Genomic DNA, 17,629 nt, shown 5'->3' on the forward strand with positions numbered 1-17,629 from the left:
CAGCACTAGTGAGGTAATCCACTCGATAGACCATTTTTGTCCCCCATAGGAAGGTGATTTTGCTTGAGACAGTCCACTCTTGGACTGTGGAACAGAAACTTCCTTTTCCTGTTCCCTTCTGTCTATAAAAGCCTTCCATTTTGCGCAGCTCCTCAGAGCTCCTTTCTGTTTGCTAGATGAGATGCTGCTTGATTCATGAATCTTTGAAAAAGCACAATTAGATCTTCTGATTTACTCAGTTGAATTTTATTTTTTAACAACCCTCACAGACATACCCAGAAATAATGTTTTACCAGCTTTCTGGACAGCCCTTAGCCCAATCATGTTGACACATAAAATTAACCACCATAACTTCACCCCTTGTCAGCTTGGTACCCATACATATCTCCTTAAACCATACTGGATCTCCAAATAAAGACAATAACAAGGTCATAGTTTCAACTGACATGATATAGCTATCCTACAAACAACTGAAAATGCACTAATCCCTTCCCCAGAAGAGGAGGAACGGCACTTGAGTGATGCTTACTCTTCTCCTGATATCCTATAACTTAAATACTATGATGTAAAATTAGCAATACTCAATTACTGATGTAAAGTCAATACAGCTTATCTTATATGATAAAAGAACAAGAAAGGAAATAAAACAAAAATATGTACTTAGTTTATGTATATATACACAAACAAACATATGTATAACAAAATAAGGAGGAAATACTCATGACAATTATAGTCCTCATTTCTGTAACTGGTGGTGTGGTTGTAGCTGGTATTTATAATTACCTTCTTCTACTACACATCCTGTATTCCCTTTGCCTTCAGCAAGCACCTCAGCTGGTCATTGTTCTTTAGCTGGCAGAGTAACCCTAACTTTCATTCCTGAAGGGTCTGGCCCATTAGTAGTCTTGCTTGGATTCGTTTGTTGTAGCTTTCCATTGACTTTGACCACAAGGCATGGTAATACTAAGAGATGCCCTAAGGCATCTCCTGTATTCCAGACACACTCTTCCTCACTTCTACCATGTAGTAGTAGTGCAATTTCTCCTTGATAGTCAGGATCAATCACCCCAGATAACACCATAACTCCTTTTTTTGCCTGTTGATTCAGAGCCCAAAGTGGCAGGGTGGCAGTCTTAATTTCCAGTTCAATGGAATCATTGTCATGTCTCCTGATAGAAGCTTTCCTCCCTCTGACACTAAGACCTCTAGGCCAGCAGAAAATAAAGTCATGAAAACAGGAAGCTAGTGGGTCACTATGGATAATAATGACTGGTGCACTTTCATTTCCACCTGCTTGATTCCTGGACCTGTAAATCCTGGCTACTTGAGAAACAGCACCATATAGTGGGTACTAATTAAGTGCATATACAGCTTTCTGGAGAAACTTGCCCCAGCCCTGCAAGGTACTGCCACCTAGCTGGTGCTGTAACTAAATCTTCAAAAGGTCATACCACTGTTCTATTAAGCAAGCTGCTTTAGGATGGTGGGAGACATGCTAAGACCAGTGAATTCCATGAGCTTGGGCCCACTGTCACACTTCTTTTATTGTAAAGGATTGTTCTTGATCAGAAGCAATGCTCTGTGAAATATCATGACAGGGGATAAGACATTCTATTAAGTCCACAGATGGTAGTTTTGGAAAAAGCATTGCATGCAGGGAAGGCAAATCCATATCCAGAGTAAGTGTCTATTCCAATAAGGACAAACACTGCCCCTTCCATGATGGGAGCAGTCCAATGCAATCAACCTGCCACCAGCTAGCTAGCTGATCATGCTAGGGAATGGTGCCATATCAGAGGCTCAGTGTTGGTTTCCACTGCTGGCAGACTGGGCACTCAGCAGTGGCTGTAGCCAGGTCAGCCTTGGTGAATGGAAGTCCATGTTGCTGAGCCCAGGTATAACCACCATCCCTGCCACCATGGCCACTTTGTTCATGAACCCATTGGGCAATGACAGGGGTGGCTAGCAAAAGAGGCTGAATGGTACCGACAGAATGGGTCATCCTATCCACTTGATTATTAAAATCTTCCTCTTCTGAGGTCACCTTTTGGTGAGCATTCACATGGGACACAAATATTTTCACGTCTTTTTCCCATTAAGAGAAGTCTATCTACATACCTCTTCCCTAAATTTCTTTGTCACCAATTTTTAAATCATGTTCCTTCCAAGTCCCAGACCATCCATCCAAACCGTTGGCCACAGCCCATGAATTGGTATATAATCACACATCTGGTCATTTTTCCTTCCAAGCAAAGTGAACAACCAGGTGCACTGCCTGAAGTTCTGCCCACCAAGAGGACTCCCCTTCACCACTGTCCTCCAGGGATGTCCCAGAGAGGCGCTGTAATGCTGCAGCTGTCCACTTTCAGATGGTGCCTGCATATCTTGTAAAACCATCTGTAAACCAGGCCCAAGTCTTTTCTTTCTCTGTCAACTGATTGTAGGAACTCCCAATGAGGCCACAAGTACAGGCTGGGAAAGAGAAGGCAGTGTAGCAGGAGTGGGGACCATAGGCATTTGGGCCACTTCTTCAGGTAATTTACCTGTGCATTTAGGGCCTACCCAGGCTTGATCATATATATACTACTTTCATTTGCTGATGGAGTGTTGCTGTGCATGCCCAACTTTATGGCTTGGTGGGTCAGATAACACCCAGTTCATGAGGGGCAGCTCAGGTTTGATGGTAACTTTGTTGCCCATGGTCAAGTGTTTAGTCTCTAAGGCCCAGTTGGAAGCCAAGAACTGATTCGCAAAAGGAGAGTAGTTATCTACAGATGAGGGCAGGGCATTGCTCCAAAATCCTAAGGGTCTATGCTGTAATTCATCCCACAGGGGCTTGCCAAAGGCTCCGAACACTAACTCGATCTGACACTGCCACTTCCAACACCACTGGATCTGCTGGATCATGTAGCCCAAGTGGCATAACAGCTTGCACAAAAGCCCAAACCTGTTTCAGAGCCTTCTCTTGTTCTGGATCTTACTCAAAACTATCAACTTTTCAGGTCACTCAGTAAATGGGCTAGAATAACACACCCAAATGAAGAATATGTTGCCACCAAATCCAAAGAGACCAGTTAAGCATCGTGCTTCTTTCTTGGTTGTAGGAGGGGCCAAATACAACAACCTATCCTTCACCTTAGAAGAGATGTCTCGACATGCCCCATACCACTGGATCCCTAGAAATTTCACTGAGGTAGAAGGCCTCTGTATTTTAGTTGGGTTTATTTCCCACCCTCTGACATGCAACTGTTTCACCAATAAGTCTAGATTAGTTGCTACTTCTCACTCACTAGGTCCAATTAGAATAATGTCATCAATGTAATGGATCATTGTGATACCTCGTGAAAGGGAAAGGCAATCAAGATTTCTGTGAAGTAAGTTAAGACAGAACTGGAGAGTTGATATACTTCCAATGTAGGACAGTGAAGGTATATTGCTGGCCTTTCCAGTTGAAAGCAAATTGCTTCTGGTGGGCCTTATGGACAGGTATGGAGAAAAAGATTATTTGCCAGATCAACAGCTGCATACCAGGTACCAGATCATGTGTTAATTTGCTCAAGCAATGAAACCACATTTGGTACAGCACCTGCAATTGGAATTACTACCTGGTTAAGCTTGTGATAATCCACTGTCATTCTCCAAGATCCATCTGTCTTCTACATTGGTCAAATAGAGTTTAAGGGGGATGTGGTGGAAATCACCACCCCTGCATCTTCCAAGTCCTTGATGGTAGCACTTATCTCTGAAATCCCTCCAGGAATGTGGTATTATTTTTTATTATTACTTTTGTAGGTAGAGGAAGTTCCAATGGCTTCCATTTGGCCTTTCCCACCATAACAGCCCACACTCAACAGATCAGGGAACCAATGTGGGGATTCTTCCAGCTGCTATATATATCTATTCCAATTATGCATTCTGAAATGAAGGAAATAACCACAGGATGGATTTGGGGAGCTACTACACTCACTGTGAGGTACACCTAAGCTAAAACTCCACTGATTACCTGACCTTAATAAGCCCCTACTCTGACTGGAGGGCCACAGTGGTGCTTCAGGTCTCCTAGAATCAGTTCTAGTTCAGATCCAGTGGCCAGTAGTCCCTGAAAGGTCTGATTATTTCCTTTTTCTCAATGTACAGTTACTCTGGTAAAAGGCTGCAGGTGCCTTTGGGAGAAATATTAACAGTATAAATTTTCACTAGTGTACTGGGATCCTTCTTCAAGGGGACCCAACCCCCCCCTTCATTCAAGGGGTTCTAAGTCTACAAACTGTCTTAAGTCTTGGAATTGATCAAGGGGCTGTGACTCTCTGTTTTTATGATTTGAGTTAGATTTTTGTTCACTTGATCTAGAACTTTTCTGCTTATACAGATCAAGTGAAAATCTAGTAGGCTTCCTATTTATTTCACTTTTTAGAACACTAACTAGCCAGCACCATAAGTCTGCATGAATCAGACTATTCTGACTGCTGCTTTGTCTCTGCTGTCCATTATGGTAACCACACTCACCTTCCCTTTGGTGATAGAATGCTGCCACTTGGCCCCTGCCACGCCAGGATCAAATTACTCCTACTGCATTTAGGTTTTTCCATTGAGTGGCTGCAGTTCCCACGGTAACGTCTCACTTACAGAGATGAGCAATCATGGAGATCTTCAAGGATGCTAGGACTCCACTCACCAAATTATTTGTCAAAGTATTGGTGAAAGGTATGTCTTCTAGACCAGCGGTCCCCAACCTTTCTGGCACCAGGGACCGGTTTTGTGGAAGACAATTTTTCCACGGATGGGGTTGCGGGGGGGATGGTTCAGGCGGTTATGTGACCGATGGAGAGCCGCAGATAAAGCTCTGCTTGCCCGCCTGCCGCTCACCTCCTGCTGTGTGGCCTGGTTCCTAATGGGCTGCGGACAGATACTGGTCCAAGGCCTGGAGGTTGGGGACCCCTGTTCTAGACACTCCCAGTATGGATGAGTAGGTCTTAAATGACAAATCCACTCTAACATTCCAATCTTTCTAAATCTCTGAACCCCTTCCTCTACATTAAACCAAAGGAGGTCAGGCATTTCCAATTCACAAACTGTGGGAAATTTTTTGTCCATGTTTCAGTCAGATAACCAACCAAACAGTTAGAGGCCTTTCTAACTTCCTCAGCTACATTAAATGCAGGATCTCTGCTTAGTGAGCTGTTAGAGGAGGTAACTGAGAGGATGTGAGCACTGGTTGACCCATGACCTGGCCCAGGAAATCAGAGGCTCCTTACACGCCTCTGCTGACCTTGGGATGTATGTTCTATTCATGTGTTGCTGAGACTATCTGGACTGTGTATGTGACTGACTTCCATTAAGGGAGGTTGATGCGGAGAACTACTCATCTTGCGACCACCCAAGACAAGCCTCATATATAGGTTCCTTTGTTTATTAAAACCACAATCTACCAATCTGGAGTGCTCTGCCTCTTTCTTTGGTCTCTCCTTGCATTCTGTTAAATGGGGGCTAGTTTTGAATATCACCCAGGGAACTCCCAAGAATTGCAAACCAACAATTGCAAACCAACAATTGGCAAGCCAGCCAGAAGACGGAAGAAATTGGTCTTGGGAAAGAGGCATCGATAGGGGAAATCCTGAGTTGGCCATTGACCTCTTTGTGGGCAGGGGTGGTACATAGTTAGATGTCTGTGGACTGCTGCATGACTACAGGGACATCCCAAAAATGCTGGCTGGTTTAATGTGTCTGTTTAAGGAACTACACACAGTGCACTGCAGCAAAGAAAGGAAACAAATGGCTGCAACTGTGGGTTGGTCTCTACTGTTGGCACTTCATCTGGCCACTGATGCCCAACTAGAAGCTGAAGCTCAAGTTAGACAGCTGGAAGAAGAGCTGAGGGTAGAGAAGGATGTGTGATTGTTCACTGCTCTGCTAGCTTTGGGGCAGAGCAGGATAATAAGTTGAAGACAATAGCATGCCCGTTTTGAAAAGCTAGGAGGGCACAAGCTGCTGCAGATTAAGGTGTGAGACAAAGGCTGAGACACTAAGACGTGGAATCCCTGGGAAAGTGAGGAGAACAAAGGGGAGAGTGTTGTGGTTATTGACAATGAAACAAGACGTAGCTGTACACCATCTGACCCCTAATACAAATGAAAAGTTTAAATAGTAATTACCCAGATTTCTGATAATAGAGAAATATACCCCAAAACTCCTAAAAGAAAAACTTGCATTCTTTCTCTTCCCATTGAAGTTGTAAGTCTTATAATGTCTTTGAAATGTAAATACCCCAGGGGCTAACTAAAACACTGCCCAGGATTGCTCGAGACTGGAGGGGGGAAAAAGGCGGCAGAAGAGGCTTTTTAAAACACATACTGCTATAGAAGCTCCCTTGCCCAAAATCAGTCCACAGCCTCTATATGATTATTGGTCAAGGGCAAATACAAATCTTAAGTCTTCTCCACAAATATTAGTAAAAAGCTTTATCCATTTGAGTGGCTAATCTTAACTTGTTCTGTCTGCCAGTTACATTTGGATTCAACTATTATTTATAAACTAGTGAGTTTTGTATTGCTGTACCTGATTCATGGCTAAAATTTTGAAATGAAAGTTATATGGTCTCTGTTTGTGTCTGTCTGTATGCTTTTGTATGTCTATTTTTACCTGTTATATATGATATATTTCTACATCCGAATGGTATTGCCAAAATTAATTTATAAAAGAGCTCTATTTAATTGGTGAAGAAAAAAAGCTTTAATATCAATAGTGTACTTAGGTAAAACTAAAATTTAATTTTCTTTCATCTTTGAGAAGAACAAAGTTTCCTTGAACTATTGGTTTGTTCCTGATAAGATTATGAAAAGTTTTTCTTTACCTTTAAGTAATCTACCTAGAAAACAAAGATTCTGTGTTTTATCAAAATAATTGTCTGCGCTTCATGTTGTCTTTATCAGTTCTTTCATTACTTAAGAAAACTGAGTCTTCTCTGTTAAAAGAGCTAAGATTTTTTATGACTATGTAACTTTCTGATTTTGCCTTCAAAGTCCTTAACTGACACTTTGGCTAAATAGATAACTAAATATTATTTCACAGTGACCTATAATACTATTTAAGCAAGTCTTTTAAAACCTTTTTTGATATTTTTGACAAACTTCCCCAAAATCAAATTCTAAATGAAGTCTTTTTGACTTCAAACTAACTTTGGGATTTTCCAGAGGGTCCCTGGAACATCTGAAAGATTTGTCCTCTCTCCTGATAAAAGAGAGATATTAGGGACTTCCCTGGTGGCACAGTGGTTAAGAATCCGTCTGCCAATGCAGGGGACACGCGTTTGAGCCCTGGTCCGGGAAGATCCCACATGCTGCAGAGCAACTAAGCCCGTGCGCCACAACTACTGAGCCTGCGCTCTAGAGTGCATGAGCCACAACTACTGAAGCCCACGTGCCTAGAGCCTTTGTTCTGCAACAAGAGAAGCCACCACAATGAGAAGCCTGCGCACTGCAACAAAGAGCAGCCCCTGATCTCTGCAACTAGAGGACGCCCGCGTGCAGCAACAAAGACCCAATGCAGCCAAAAATAGAGAGAGAGAGAGAGAGAGAGAGAGAGAGAGAGAGAGAGAGAGAGAGAGAGAGAGAGATTAAGCTAATTAGACTTATTGACGTGTTAAATTTGATATGTTAAATTACTCTACTGACCACAGTAGAGACCAGCCCACTGCAGAAACCATTTGTTTTCTTTGTTTGCCACAGTGCACTATGTGTAGTTTCTAAATAAGCGTGTCAAACCAGCCAGCATTTTCAGGAGGTCCCTGTACTCAAGCAGTGATCCACAAGCATCTAACATATGGTCCACCCCTGGCCACAGAGAAGTCGTGACCAACTCAAGATACCTCTTTTCCCCCACAGATGCCTCTTTACCAAGACCCATTTCTCAGGTCTCCTGGCCAGCTCATCAACTGTTGGTTCAAAAACTGGCCCCCATACACAGAGGGCAAGGAGACACTGAAGAAAGAGATAGAGCATTCCAAATTGGTAGGTAGCAGTTCTAATAAGCAACAAAACTTATATACAAGGCTTGTCTTGGGCAGCTGAAAGATGAGTAAATCTCTGCACCAGTCCACCAGAATCTTAAAAGTTTATATAGAGGCATTAACTAGGTTCAGTCACATACACAGTCCAGATGGCCTCAACAACACATTGCTCTTTCAAGGCTGCATCCTTGAAAATGGCTCCTAGTGTTGGAACAGTGAATAGAATGTACATTCCAAGGACAGGGGAAGAGGTGAGTAGCCTCTGATTGCCCAGGTCCAGCCATGGGTCAACCAGTGGTCACGTCCTCTCAGTGACCTCCATCAACAATAATTCTAGTTATTTTAAAAATGATGTTACAGAAATAACCAAATTCCCTTGTCAACTGCATTACAATGAACTCTCATCAGATCTTTAACCATGGCCATTTTAAAGTCTTTTGTCATTTACAGACAGTTATTTTTTTACTCTGATGCTTTTGCAAAAGTATTCCTGCAAAAGTGCTTCATATTCAAGGAGATTCATGGAAAAGACTGACATATACAGGCTTCTGATAAAGAAGATTATACCACTGAACTGAGTAAGAATTCACAGAACTCTAAGGAAAAAAAGGATGAATATATAAAACTGCTAACCAAAGATCAAGATCAACAAGAACTAATTATATTAGACTAAATGAACTGATGAGGATGATTATAATTTTTATGCGTTTTTGTTTGAAACATTGTTGGTACTTTTATGCTTTGTTTTTCCGTATTTAAGATAATCTTTATCTCTTTTTCTCAAGTTATTAGCAATTTGCTAACATATACCTTTGTAAACAAAGATGAAACGTTTATCTTTTTCTCCCTGCCTGATCCCTCCAGGATTCAGAAACTCTTGGTGAGTAATCTTATTTTATGGCAACATACTTATTTGCGTAAGTTCAATAAGAATCTGTTTTCATTGAAACAGGACACAATTGGAAACTTGGTTATATTACCAAGGCTTTGATTGGAATGTCATATTTTAAAATGTGCATAGAATCAGATATGATCAGACAGCTTTAATGAACAGCATATTAAGAACTTCCCTTCCCATGAAGAGTTGGGTTGAGAATATGTTCTATCAACTCACCTCTGTCATTGCTCAAACTCCTATTTTGACTAAGTTGCATGCCTGTATGCAGCAGAGGAGCACCCTGTCCATCAGCCCACTGTCTCTGGAAATGCAGGTGCTACTAGGCCTGTGGAACATGTAGATCCTTCAAATGCCTCTGCCCTTATTCCTATGGCGGCCCCTGGGTCCTGTAGAGAGGTAATAGAAGAAATTCCCATTAATGCCTGGTGTACAGATGGATCTAGTCAGGGCAACCCGCCCACATGCATTTCAGTAGCTATTCAGCCCAAACTGACACCATCTGGATGGAAACAAGAATGAACCATAGCAGCCTACGTGCTGAACTCAACAATGTAGCTGGTGATCACTCATGAGCCCTGGCTATTAGCCCTTTGTACTGACAGTTGGGCTGTTCCAAAGGGTTTAACCTTATGTCTTGGATAATGGGAAACCAAGGGATGAATAATCACAAATAAGCCCTCATGGAGTCAGGATATGTAGAAAGACATTTAAGTTCATCTGCAAGAGACTGAGGCAGTCCCCACTGTCTTCCACAGCAGACTGGGTGCATATAAAGAGTGGCCACTGTAGCACTCAGGTGTGATGGTGTATTACCAAGGATGCCAGATTGCCCTTGGAATACAGTGACTTGGCTAATGCAGCAACAACATGTCCTGTTTGTTCTAAACAACAGCCAAGGCAACTGCCAAAGGAGTCTGGGGCCATCCACGAGAGTTCCCAATTGGTGAGGCATTGGCACATTGATTATATTAGCCTCCTCTATCTCACTGAAGATGCTAAATACACTTTGGTTTGTGTGGACACTGCATCTGGCCTAACCCAAGCTTTCCATTGTTGCCATGCAAACTAGGCTGCCACCATTAGGAGACTAGAGAAGCTGAGTACCATGTACAGATACCTTCATAGAATAGACAGTAACTGGGGGTTCACATTTCAAATGTCATGGTATGCAAGACTGGCAAAAGTACATGACATTCAGTGGAGGTTCCATCTTCCCTATAGCCCACAAGCAGCAGTGTTGGTAGAAAGGAAAAATGGAATATTAAACAGCAGATTAAATTACTAACAGGTAAAATGACCTTGGCTTAATGGACTAAAATATGGTCCCAGGCTTTATTACATTTGAAAGATCAAACAGTAGGACCTGTTTCCCCATATGCCAGACAGGTTAATACACCCAACACCGTGAAGGTATAAAAAGGTATGAAAGTCGTGGAAGACAACTATTGTTCGACTCTCATCATGGATCAACATGCTATGCTGCTGAGAACACCAAGCCCCATCACGCCTAGGGAAAGTGTTATCTACTGAAATTTGCAATGTTGCAAATCCCAATCATCCCACCAGGATGGGTGAGTTACTTTGCACCTCTGGATGAAGGAGAACTACTCAATCTCCACTGGGATCCCACCGTCCTACTGCAAGTCAGACCTACTGAAGCACAACATACCTAGAATGGAACATGCACCATTGAAAGAGGGGAGAAGGTGGAAGTCCTGGTCAGCATATCCCACCCGCTGTCTATCTCCTCATGCCTGACAGTGCTGCCTCCCCTGGCAACGTGTACAGTATGCACAACCAGGTCAGATTCCTAAAGCTGCAGTCATGTTAACATCTACATATCAGACAACAAGTGTTATTCCTATATGAGAAGACTTCCCCATACAAGTTCCTGCTAAATATCTGTCTTTCCAACCTTAGACTTCTGCTGTCCCTGTCCTGTGGTGTCCAGTCACTGGGTGGGCACAGTTTCCACTGCCAGGGTCATTTGGCCATTGTCTTTATTCCTAACATTAGCCTAGAGAACATTATAGCACACATAGAATCCCTTACTAGATTCACCAAACAAGACTTAAACGATAGCCAGCAAAGCCCTTCTTTACTGAACACTGACAAATATCTAAAGAGAAAAACCATCCTCTAAAATAGGATGGACTTGGACAGTATTACTACCTCACAAGGAGGCACCTATACCATTACCCAAACAGAATGTTCTATGTTCATACCTGATGAGTCTACTAATGTATCATCTTTATTAAATCACATGAGGACACAAGTGAATGCCCTGAGTGATCCAATCTCACTAGGGGGACTTAGTCAATCAATGTTTTGGATCATGGGGTTCTTGGTGGGAAAAAAATTGTTACTTATATTGAGAATCATTATCTTTATCTGTGTTTTCTCTTGCATGTGCTTATACTGTTGCTGAGGCATCTACCTCCAATGTAGCCAGAGAGCTACAAATTGAGCCACATCCATGGTATTAAAACTCTTTGCTGATTACTTAGAGACACTGCAGAAGAGGGGGATGTATAAGATTGTAAGAGCTGGTCACCAGGGATGGAGTATTAGAGGAGGTTATTGAGAGGACTTGACCTCCAGTTGACCTGCAAGCTGGACCTGGGCAATCGATGGCTGCTTACCCATTCCCCTGTCCTTGGAATGTACATTCTGCCCACCATTCCCACACTATGAGCTGTTTCAAGGATGCAGCCTTGAGAGAGTAACGTATTGTTGAGACAATCTGGACTGTGCACGTGACTAAACTTAAGATGCTGGCTGGTGGGTGCAGAGATCCACTTGTCCTGTGACTACCCAAGATAAACCTCATATGTAAGTTCCCTTGCTTATTAAAACCGCCACCTACCGATCCGGAGTGGTCTCTTTCTTGGGTCTCTCCTTGTACTCCAAGTATGGGAGCCAGTTTCAAATTTCACCCAGGGACTCCCAAGGTTGCAAACCAACATGAGCCCATATCAGTAAATTCGGCCTGATCCAATTTAAATGTTCCTTCCACCATTACCCTACATTCTTAGTATACATTCGTACAATTTCCCCAGATTTCTGCTTATATAAATTAGAAAACTCAATTAGTTCATTTGTAGTGTAGTGCACTCCCTCATGGATCACACTTTGTACCTCATCTTTAGAGGCCTGCTGGGACCTGAGTATAGTTATAGGTCTAGAAGCAGAGAAGGGTGATGGGAGTGGACCCTGAGGGGTCTCACCATGGTCTTGTATGGCAACTGCCTAAAGGGAGGCAATTACCATTTCCTCAAGCAATGCTATGTTAATCCCCATAGACAGGTGGAGAGGACCATACCACTGTAGGAGAGGAAACTGGGAGTGGAGATGCTGCTGCCGGTAGGGGTAAGGAAGCCACTTCTTCTATAGTTGGGAAAGACACTTTTCCTGGGGCTGAGGATATCAACTCAGCTAGGGGTAAGGAGGTCGATTCCACTGAAGATGGGGAGGCCGCTTCCACTGGGGGTGGGGAGACCTCTTCCACTGGCAAAGAAGATTTATCAGTATTTAGTGGCTCAATGTCTCCAGCTTCATCAGCGTCTTCCCACACATTTCCATCCCAGTTTGCAGGATCCCATTATTTCGTAATCAATGCCTTCACTTTAACAGTAGACACTCTGCAAGGCTGAGCTAAATTTGTGTTGTAACTCAGCCAATTACAAGGTGAAGTGCTGTGTTTGACTTTCAGCAATTTTAGCTCTGCTTCTACAGGAAATAAGACTCTTATTCAAGGCACACAGAGAAGCTCTTAGGTCATTTACATGACACTCGAGCTAGGTATTCAAATCCCTGAGCTTATCCTTTTCTTACACCACTTTGTCCAGCAACATTAGAAGCAACCAACCACATCATTTAATTCATTAATCTTCAAAAAACGTTGAAAAGTATCATTCACTGAGTCACTTAGCCTCTTGCTTCTTATAAGTGGTTGATTAGGAGTATATATTTTGTGTATCTCTATAAACAGTTCCCATCATGGACTACTAATGTTCTCTTTACTACTGGAAATAGATTCATCAGTGTCTTTAAATCTGATCACATTAGAAAGCCAATTCCAGAAACAACAGAACCAAATTATTTAGGTCTATGACCCATTTTGAGTTAATTTTTGTGAAGAGTGTAAGTTCTGTGTCTACATTCATTATTCTGATAATTCTCTTCAGTGGTATGTGTTCCTTTCTTTTTAGTTTTTGTGTATCGATCGTAGGTTTTTAATTTGTGGTTACCATGGGGTACATATATATTGAATACTACTACATATACTTCTTTTAAACTGGTAGTCATTTAAGTTCAAACACATTCTAAAAGATCTACATTTTTTACTACCCTCCCCCACATTGTTTTTGATGTCATATTTTATATCTTCATGCTTCTCCCTTTACTGTTTATTGCAGTTATAGTTGCTTTTACAACTTTTTGTCTTTTAATCTACATGCTGGCTTCTTTAAATGATCTTCAATTGTTACTATATATTTGCTTTCCCTAGTGGGATTTTCCTTTTCTTATAGATTCTTCTTTTCCATTTAGAGAAGACCCTTCAACATTTCTTTTAGGGTATGTTTAGTATTGCTGAATTCTTTTAGCTTTCGCTTGTTTGAGAAGTTCTCCTTCTATTCTAAACAATGAGCTTGCTGAGTAGAGCATCCTAGGTTGCAGGTTTTTTCCCTCAGCACTTTGAATATATCATGCCACTTCCTTCTGGCCTGCAAAGTTTCTGCAGAGATATTAACTGATAGCTTTATGGGGATTCCCTTGTATATGACTCTTTTTCTCTTGCTGCCTTTAAAATACTTTTGCAATTTTATTTTATTTATTTATTTTTGGCCGTGTTGGGTCTTCATCTCTGTGCGAGGGCTTTCCCTAGTTGCGGCAAGTGGGGGCCACTCTTCATCGCAGTGCGTGGGCCTCTCACTGTCGCGGCCTCTCTTGTTGCGGAGCACAAGCTCCAGATGCGCAGGCTCAGCAGTTGTGGCTCACGGGCCTAGTTGCTCCGCGGCATGTGGGATCTTCCCAGACCAGGGCTCAAACCCGTGTCCCCTGCATTGGCAGGCAGACTCTCAACCCCTGTGCCACCAGGGAAGCCCCTCTTTTGCCATTTTAATTGTGGTATGTCTTGGTGTGGGATCTGTTTGGGTTCATCTTGTATGGGACCCTCTGTGCTTGCTATACCTCAATATCTATTTTCTGTCTTCAGGTTTGGGAAGTTTTTAGTGATAATTTCCTCAAATACATTTTCGATCCCCTTCTTCCTCTCTCTTCTCCTTCCGGGACCCCAATAATGTGTTTGTATGCTTAATGTTATCTCAAAAGATCTCTTAAACTGTTCTTTTTTTAACTTGTTTTTCTGTTTGACTTTCTTCTTGGATGATTTCCATTATTCTAACTTCCAGATCACTTATGTGCTCTTCTGCTTCATTTAGTCTGCTATTCATTCCTTCTAGGGTGTTTTTTGTTATTGAATTCCTCATTTCTGATTGGGTCTTTTTTATATATTCTAGTTCCTTGTTAAAATTCTGTGTTCACCTTTCTCCTAATTCAATTAACATTCTCACTACAATTGCTGTAAATTCTTTATCTGGTAAATTGTTTTTCATTATTTGCTTTTTCAGGGTTTTCTCTGCCTTTTCCTTTTGCTTAACTTTCTCTGCCTCTATGAGTTTAGGCGAAACAGTTACCTATTGTGGTCTTAAAGGGGTGTCCTTACATGGGAGCATCCTTATGCAGGCTACGTGTGCCCAGTGCCTTTGGTGGGAGAGCTGGATTTGACGTGGATGCAAGTCACGTCTTTCCTCAGGGTGTGCTGGCAGCTATCGCCTTGGTAGGAGGTGGGGCTGGAGATGGAGGTGCTAGTGCTGGAGCCAGGTGTGAGGTAGGGTTTCCCCTCTGCTCAGTGGCCATCACTGCCCTATCAGGGACAGGGTCTGCTCCCAAGTTGCTGGAGCAGAAGTCCTGAGGGTCAGGCCCAAGCTGGCTCTGTTCCCTTAAGTGTGTGCTTTCCCCTCTCCCAGCATTGGGACCCTTGACCCAGAGGAGGAGGAGTGCTGAAGCAAGGGGGTCCCCCTAGTGCTTTCAGTTTCACCACAAACAATGGTCCAAGCTGTCTCTGATGCACTACCTGTGCAGGTATCCACATTGTTTCCCTCACTCTGCTCACATGGAGTATTGGGTCCAAGTCCCCTTTGTCCCTCACAGCCAAGCACTCCCCCTAGCCTTTGCCACCCCTGCCCTATTGTGGAGCCACACCACAGGGCAGGGGGTCCCATCTGGACTCTCAGCATGTATCTGGGGGTGAGCTGTGGTGGACTGGCCACTGTCAGAGTTCTGGTCTGCTTCTGATGTGCTGCTTGAGTAAGCACCAATAATGGCCACTGCCGTCCCACCCAAAGGTTGCCCTGGGACTGAGTCACTTTTGCATCCTTCTGAGCTTTCTCCCAGACCATGGGAGCCCTAACTCCAGTCCTGTGCCGCAATGTGGAGTAAGGAGGGGCTGGAGCATTCACATGGCTCAGGCTGGGGCACTTGCTGAGGCAGTAGCAGGAAACAGGCAGCCACTTGAAGAGTCCTTACTCTGGCCTCTCCGCCCTGCCTCGGGCAAGCCAGCACATATGCATGCCTCAGGAGTGAAGTCCAGGCTTCCCTAGCCTTCCTGTTAGTTCCAATGGTCCCAATCAGTCAAGGGTGATCATCTACCCTGCGCAGGACCCCAGGACTGGGGCATCCAATCTGTGACTTGACCCACTCACTTCCCAGGGTGAATCTCTACCCATGGAGTCTCCCTTTTCCTCTGAGTCCCCTCCCAGGGACACTGGTTCTGACCTGATCACTTCTCTTCCCTTCCTACCTGATTATGTGTGGATCTTTCTTACAGCCCTGGTTGCGCATGAGTCTTTCTGGCAGTTTCTAGTTTTCAGTGAGAACTGTTCCACATGTAAATGTATTTTTGATGTATTTGTGTGGGGAGGCGAGTTCCATGTTCTCCTGCTCCGCCATCTTGATCAATCCCTCACTGTATTTTTTTTTAATTTTATTTATTTATTTTAGCTGTGTTGTGTCTTTGTTGCTGCACACAGGCTTTCTTTAGTTGTGGCGAGCGGGGGCTACTCTCCCTTGCAGTGTGCAGGCTTCACATTGCGTTGGCTTCTCTTGTTGTGGAGCACGGGCTCTAGGCACGCGGGCTTCAGTAGTTGTGGTGACCAGGCCCGGTTGCTCCGCAGCATGTGGGATCTTCCTAGACCAGGGCTTGAACCTGAGTCCCCTTTGTTGACAGGCGGACTCCCAACCACTGTGCCACCAGGGAAGCCCTCTCAATGTGGTTTTGATTTGCATTTATTTAGGGACTGTTTATATTGACCATCTTTCCATATCCTTATTGGTCATTTGCAAATCTCCTTTGGCGAATATTCAATCTTTACCCATTTTCAAATGGACTGTCTTTTAATTATTGAGTTGCAAGAATTTTATTTTTATTTTAATTTTGTGGTACGCGGGCCTCTCACTGCTGTGGCCTCTCCCGTTGCGGAGCACAGGCTCCAGAAGCACAGGCTCAGCGGCCATGGCTCACGGGCCCAGCCTCTGTGGCATGTGGGATCTTCCCGGACCGGGGCACGAACCCATGTCCCCTGCATCGGCAGGTGGACTCTCAACCACGGCGCCACCAGGGAAGCCCAAGAATTTTATTTTTGATATAAATCCCTCATCAGATATATGATTTAAATATATTTTCTCCTATTTTGTGGGTTGTCTTTTCACCTTATTCATAGTGTCCTTTGAATCCCAAAAGTTTTTAATTTTGAGAAGTCCAATTTATGTATTCTATTCTTTTGTCATTTATGCTTTTGGTATCATGTGTAGGAAACCATTGTGTAATCCAGTCATGAAGACTTCTTTATACTTTTCATCCCTTATATTAAGGTCTATGATCCATTGTGAGTTAACATTTGTGCATTGCCTGATGTAAGGATCCCAATTCATTCTTTTGCATGTGGATATACAGTAACTCCAGCACCATTAGTGAGAAAGACTGTTCCTTCCCCACTGAATTGTCTTGGCACTACTGATGAATTTCAATAGATCATAAATGTTAAGGGTTATTTTTCTGGACTCTCATTGAATTCCATTGATGTGTATGTCTATCCTTATATAAATACTGCAGTACCATACTATCTTGATTACCGTAGTTTTACAGTAAATTTTGAAATTGGAAAGTGTGAATTCTCCAACTTTGTTCTTTTTCAAGATTGTTGGTTATTCTGGGTTCTTTGTATTTCCATATGAATTTAACATTTGCTTTCCAGTTTATGCCATAAAACAGATGGGATTTTTATAGGAATTCCATTGAATCTATAGATGAATTTGGGGAGCACAGCCATCTTAAAAATCTTAAATATTCCAATCTATGTACATAGGATGTCATTCATTGATGTAGATATTACCTAACTTCTTTCAAGTATGTCTTATACTTTTTAATAGACTTTATTTTTCAAAGCAGTTTTAGGTTCAAGTAAAATTGAGTAGAAGATACAGAGACTTCCTATATACCCCTTGCTCCCGCACATGAATAGCCTTCCCAAATAAAAACATCCTCCATGAGAGTGGTACATCTGTTACAACTGATGAACCTACATGGACAAATTATTATCATCCAGAGTCCACAGTTTACATTAGAGTTCAATTTTAATATACATTCCATGGGTTTAGACAAA

General features: G+C 42.8%; 1 pseudogene; it reads right to left on the reverse strand.

Annotated features, from left to right (window-relative positions):
- Window positions 1-727: 727 nt before the first annotated feature.
- Window positions 728-9,159, reverse strand: LOC116747139 (annotated as a pseudogene).
- Window positions 9,160-17,629: the final 8,470 nt, after the last annotated feature.

Source organism: Phocoena sinus, chromosome X (genome assembly GCF_008692025.1).
Source record: "Phocoena sinus isolate mPhoSin1 chromosome X, mPhoSin1.pri, whole genome shotgun sequence".
Classification (NCBI taxonomy): Eukaryota; Metazoa; Chordata; class Mammalia; order Artiodactyla; family Phocoenidae; genus Phocoena; species Phocoena sinus.